Raw genomic sequence first — 6785 nt, forward strand, 5'->3', positions numbered from 1 at the left:
GTCATCCTGTGTCTCTGCAGATCCTCTGGGAATGTGGGCATTTACTGTATCCTTTGGAGCAGTTGGCATGCCTTTCCTTGATCCAAGAGAACAGGGTCCTGGCTGTTTCTGTGCAGAGGAGGACGTGAGGGTTTGTGTTTCTTAGTATTTTGATCAAAGGCACACAGCTGTTACATGAGAACGCCTTGGAAATGTAATCTGAGTTCCCCAAGGCACCGACTGGGCCTCACCCTCTGTCTCAGGCCACTGACCGAACACTGAGGACTTTCTTTGGCCGAACACCTTTCACAGGGTCAAATATTAACACGGGGATCTGCCAAGGGAAATAACAAGATAAAAAATATAAATGAAATAAAGGCTGGAGGAAGTTTCATAAATCAACATATAGCACTATGCAGAGATTTTATGGAGAAGATCAGCAGAAAGAAATACAGGGTGACACAGGGGTGAAAAAGAGATCATTTCATGATAAAACTATAATTTCCATTTTCAGCAAGTTTTGGACTCATTTATTTAGAGTGCTAGAAAGAAAAATCATATTCTTTGCTGTCTAATTGAGTTCTACTGATTTAGCAGAGTCAGTCAACTTCGTCTTTAAAACAGTCCCTCTTCTCCAGGTGACTGGCTGGAGGGGCTGGCATAAGACTTAGAATGAAAGGGAGAGTGAGAGAGAGAGAGAGGGAGGGATTTTACCATTTAAAAACATTATTTATATTAAAAGTCTTTTTGTTGGTTTCAATTTTTAAATTTACATATGCAATAGAGTAAATAGTTGTGCAAGACACCACAATAGTCCTGAACTTACTCCAGTTCTCCCCCTGGAAGTCAACATCTTCATCTTTCTGCTGATTCATTTCATATTTACTTACATGTTTTTAAATAATGTGCTTGTATTATTACTTGAATTTTCAGGTTTAAGCACTATATTGACCTCTCACTATGGTAGAAAGAACTTATTTCTCTCTCCCTCTTTCTATCCTCACCCGTTTGATATATATTTATTGATTTTTAGAGAGGGAGTGAGAGAGAGACAAAAACATTCATGTGAGATAGAAACATAGATCAGTTGCCTTCCATGCATGTCCCGACAGGAGATTGAACCTACAACCTGCGTTTGTATCCTGACCGAGAATCTAACCCGAAACCTTTTGGTGTATGGGACAACACTACAACCAACTGAGCCACCCAGCCGCGGCAGGTCTTTATTTTTTACTAGTCTTTCCTCGGTATCCCAATTGATTTATATTTTATTTTATTAGCCCAATATTCACGGTTTACATTAGGGTTATGAAAATGCTACATCTAGTTGAGCCATGTAATAAACTGTGACTACTTTTGATTTTCTGTCCTAAATTTAATTTTTTTCCCATGGAGTAAAAATTGTCATCTTTTTGTTTGTTTGCCTGTTATTCTAATACTTATCACTTATTCAACCCCAAACTTTGCTGATTCTTTAAAACTCCTCCCCAAATGTTCAGAGTCATCAGGTTTCCTGGTGGTTTGTGTTTTCCTGAAGGCATCTTTTATGCCATCTGACCTCCTCCAGTGTGGACTGATTGCCCTTTATTCCAGGTTCACAGATGAGACTTTGAGATGATAACCCATTTACTATTATCTGGATATTCCCTTGGGCTCTCCTGTTTCCTGGACCCCATGTCTTCTTTCATGGGTAACCCCCTCATTTTGGTGAAGCACATCATCTGGGGCTGAATTATGGGAGGTGAATGGTTTGAAACAGACCATGTCCAAAAATATCTTAATCTTATCTTTTCACCTGCTTGATAGTGGACCAGGGATAGAATTCTCAGTTGGATATAGTTTTTCTTAAGAATTCTGAGGTATTTTCTCCATTCTCCTCTAGCTTCCAATGTTGCTGATAAGTTGGGAAAGATCTAATTTCTTCTTTGTATGTTTCCTTTGAGTGCTTTTCTTCTATTTATTTTGGACTCTTTCACATTTTCTGCTAATACTTAAGTAGGTAGGACTAAAAACTGCTAAGACTCTCTGAGAACAGGAGCGAGGCTTGCTGATTGTGCACTTCTCTGTAAGATGAGCCATTGGAACCTTTTCATTGGGGGAATTCCAATGTCAGTATCCTTTTCCCTTGTCCCTTCTCGAGTCCTCAAGAAGGCTCTTCCAATCTTCTTCCCGGAGCTTCAAGTAAAGGCTTAGCTTCCACTCTTCTGGAACCTGAGTGAAGGAAGAGGGATTGGATGGGAGATGGGTTCATCATCCAGATGTACATTCATTCAAATCCCCCTTTTGATAGGCTACTTCTGCCTTTAACTGTGCCTGTGTCTCCCAGTCCAGAGACTCCCCAGGGAATAAACTCCAGTGTGCTGTTTAGGAGCAGGAAGGTCAGTTGTTGGCTGTGCCATAGTTGGGGGCATGGTGAGATCTTGGGACCTAACCTAGCTCTTTAAAAGCTCTCATCCAATTCTCCTTATTTTAGCTACTCCACTCTGCATCCCCACTGCCAACAATCTGTACAGTATAAATCACATTAGCTTTTGGCTTTCCCTATTACCAGTTTAGGACTCAGCTTTCTTAGCTTTGCTAAATCAGTTGCACTCATTATTTTGTTTTACAGCTTCCAAATTTATTTGTTGCTTCCTCCTCTTAATTCTCCTCATCCTTATGGCTTTATGCCTTAAAAACTCTCTACTGTCATTTTAGTAGGGTTTGGAGAGGGAACAAAATTAGATGCGTATGTTCAATCTGGTATCTTAACCCAGAAAACTTTATATTGAGGGTAAAGCAATGCTATTCCTATTATTGAATCTTGAACATCAATTGGAGCCAGGATATTAGAAGCCAGATAGCATAAGGGTCTAGAACAGGGGTGGGCAACCTTTTTGTGAGTGCGTGCCAAAACCAGCAAAATCTCTGACTCAAAATTCTTCTGCGTGCCAACCCTAATTTTTTGAGAACATGTTACGCTTACTTGATATCTCTTAAGGTGTACATATGTGAAGAACCTTGAAGAAATAATAAAATTCATTCTAGCGACAAAAGCACAGGATATGATGATGAAAAATACATTTATTTTTTAATGTATACATGTACACTGATAGTCCGACAGAAAACTTTATGACTCCGTTTGATATTATCAGTGGGACTTTTGCTGCTGCATCACTGATGACAGAGATTTTACATCAGGTTTATATTTCGTGACCTTCAGAGATATGCACGAGCTACTGCTTTCATCCGTCAGGCTACTCCTATTACGAGACTTAACAAAATTCATCACTGAGAACAAAGATTCATAAGCATATGTGGATGAAACCAAAACACTGGTTGGATCTAGGAAGTCAGGGAGAGTTAAGGCAGAGGCATAGAAATTGCTCTTCCCCTCTCTCGTCAATCCATGTCTATGGTCTTTAAGATAACTTGTTATGTAAAATTATTTATCTAAGATGCACCTACACTGAATTTATCTGAAAAATAAAAAAGTCGATATTAAGAAAAAAATTGTAAATGGAAGATTATAAGAGAAGGTTTCGCGTGCCAGCAAAAGTTACTGGCGTGCCATGTTTGGCACGCGTGCCAGGGGTTGCCCACCCCTGGTCTAGAATTTAGACACTGTAATTAAACCTGGGAATAAACCCTACTAGTATGTCTGCCACTTGCTGGGTTTTTGACCTTTTGACATTTAACTAACCTCTCTCAGGCTCAGTCTTTTTTATCTGTACAAAAGAGATAATAATATAGCTAACTTATGAGATTAAAGTACATCTACATATATGATATGCTTCTGACATTGTCTAAATTCTAAAACATAGTAAGTGCTCAATAAGTTGAGGTAATTTGGGTACCCATGAAAGGACAGTCAACAAAGAGAAACCACAGAAAACAACTTCATGCCCTTCTGACTGTATGTTATTGGGCACTTATTATCCACCAGGCACTGTGCTAGACACTAGGTATGTAATGGAGAACAGAATATAGTAAGAACACATGAGGAATTGGAGTCTGATGGGGGAGAAAACAATAAATAAGCACAAGTAACTATGTAATTAAAATTTGTGGTTAAGTACTATCAAGGGAAAGAACAGAACATTATGAAAGAGAATAACAAAGAACAATTACTTTGAATTAGTCTGTTTGGAAAAGCTCTTAATGACTGAGAATATTGTTTATGCCAACTCCGGACTAATGTCAAAGCAGATCAATAAAATGCACATGCCTTGTCTCTATTCAAAATGAATTAAAATTAACCTGTAGCATATGGGTCAGAGGTATTAGAGATGTGATTTTGCTGTCAAGTCATTTAACTTCTCTTGGCCTTAATTTCTGCATCTGTAATATAGACACTGGACAAAACAATCTCTCAACTTCTGCAATTCTGTGCAAATGTAGGACTATAAGAATATTATTAACAAGGTCAAGTATAAAGAGAACAGACTTTTCCTTGTTCATTTCCCATTATATAGTTTTATAACTGAATTTCATTTTTTATTAGTAAGAAATAAAAATTGTTTAGAAGTGATTACATCAAGATGTGAAAAATCTTTTCTCCTCTACTCATGTCGTCTCCATGAGGCTGACCACTGTTAGTTAAGGTCTTTTCCGAGAGCTTGCCTTTGTCCACTTGTTCTGAATATATGAAATTATGCTCTCAGATATGAAAAACATAAATGTACAGAAGACTAAATGATAAGTGACAAAATGTTAATAGTGATTGATGTTGCTATTTTCTATTGTTTTTTTCTCCTAATATTTCTCCTTTTTTACACACTTTGCATATATTACTTTCATAACCAGTAAAATTAATTTTATTAATTAAAATAATACTAGTTGTCATGATAAAAACACTTTATTGTATTCTGGAGGAGAGAAGAGAGTTATATATTGGAGTAAAAAGTGTGTGTGGAGATAGTTCTAACTAGTAATTATATATTGCTGCAACCAAATCGCTTGTGAAGATTTATCCTATATACTAGGGGCCCGGTGCACAAAAATTTGTGCACTGGGGAGGGGGTTCCCTCAGCCCAGCTTGCCCCCTATCACATACTGGGAGCCCTAGGGGATGTCCTACTACCTGCTCCCTGCTCCCTTGGGGAGTGGGCCTAAGCCACAGTCTGGCCACCCTTTGTGGGAGTCGAACGGGCTGATCAGGGGAAGGCACCAGCCCCATCACCGCACTGTTGCAGCCACTGCAAGTCAACAATTGCTGGCTGGCTCCACCCTGGTTCCCCGCCTCTGCCGCCATCAACAATCGTTGGCTGGGGGAGTCGAACGGGCTGATCAGAGGAAGGCACCAGCCCCATCACCACACTGTTGCAGCCACTGCAAGTCAACAATTGCTGACTGGCTCCGCCCTGGTTCCCCGCCTCTGCCGCCATCAACAATCCTTGGCTGGCTCCTCCCCGACCCAGGCCTAAAGCCTCAGGCCGAGGTTTTAGGCCTTGGCCGGGGCACCCCCAGCTCGACGCCACCGCCGCCACCGCCGCCACGGCTCCCTGGTTGGCTCCTCCCAGGCCCAAGCCTAAAGCCTCCGCCGATCACTGGTTGGCTCCTCCCTGGCCCAAGCCTAAAGCCTCTACTCCAGGCTTTAGGCCTGGGCCTGGGCACCCCCAGCTCCCGCCGCCGCTCGCTGGTTGTAGATAAGAAAGTCCCAGCTGCTTCTCTAGCTATTAGATTGAATAATTCCAATTTTGTTTTAAGGGATAGGACTTGGTTAGATAATTATGCTTAACAGGTTGCCAGGAAATTTGATTTTTTTTAAAAAGTGGAATGCTTCATGAATTTGCATATCATCCTTGCTCAGGAGCCATGCTAATCTCTGTGTCATTCCAATTTTTAGTATATATGCTGCTGAAGGAAGCACAAAATTTGATTTTATAATGTTCACTCAGTAGACTTTAAGGGCTGTCTTGTAAGACTTTGGCATTTACTTAGCAATTATATATACAAAGGAGCTTCCAGTTATTTTTACTATTCTGTGGAACTATGTGGAGCTCTGACAGATGATTATTTGTTCAAGAAGAAAGGTTTACTTAACAAAAACATGGTCTAGAAAGTGACTCAGTAACAGAGGTAGGTGGAACTTGATCTTCGATTGAACCATCTTCTGAAACATTCCACCTTTAAATATTATTTGGCATCACTTTAAGATGATGGGGACACTGGTGCTTTGGCGATGTTGAATATACTTAAATGTGTATGTGTTATTCCTTGTTTAAACTAATAAGATTTAGTCAATTGTCAGTTAATTTGCATATACTCACTGATTAGCCAATGAAAAGGGTAGCGGTCGTACGCCAATTACCATGTTTCTCTTTTATTAGTGTAGATAGTTTTCAAAATATGACAGCCAGACCATATTTCAATCTCTGATAAGCAAGTAATATATTCACAAAAGAAAGTATTGGCCCTTATCAGCAAGTTCTTCCTTTCTGTAATGAGTTCAGGGGCAGGTTGCATTGAGAAGAAAAATTTTCCTAATATCTTTTATGCAATTTATACATTTAAAAAATCCTCCCTCAAAGATATATTTTTATTGATTTTTAGAGAGAGAGAGAGAGAGAGAGAGAGAGAGAAGTATTGATTGGTTGCCTCCCACACATACCCTGACCTGGGATCAAACCCACAACCTCTTGGTGTACAGGATGATGCTTTAACCAACTGAGCCACCTGGTCAGGGCTCTAATGTCTTCTAGTAATTAGTAGAGTTGAAGGCTTATCAGCCTTAGGAAAGGGGTGGTAGATTTAATATACTTTCTTATCTCCCTTCTTATCTAATATTTTTCTTTTTCTTTTAGTTTTATTGCTTTTTAGGAATT

The sequence above is a fragment of the Myotis brandtii genome, unplaced genomic scaffold (genome assembly GCF_000412655.1).
Source record: "Myotis brandtii unplaced genomic scaffold, ASM41265v1 scaffold920, whole genome shotgun sequence".
Taxonomy (NCBI): domain Eukaryota; kingdom Metazoa; phylum Chordata; class Mammalia; order Chiroptera; family Vespertilionidae; genus Myotis; species Myotis brandtii.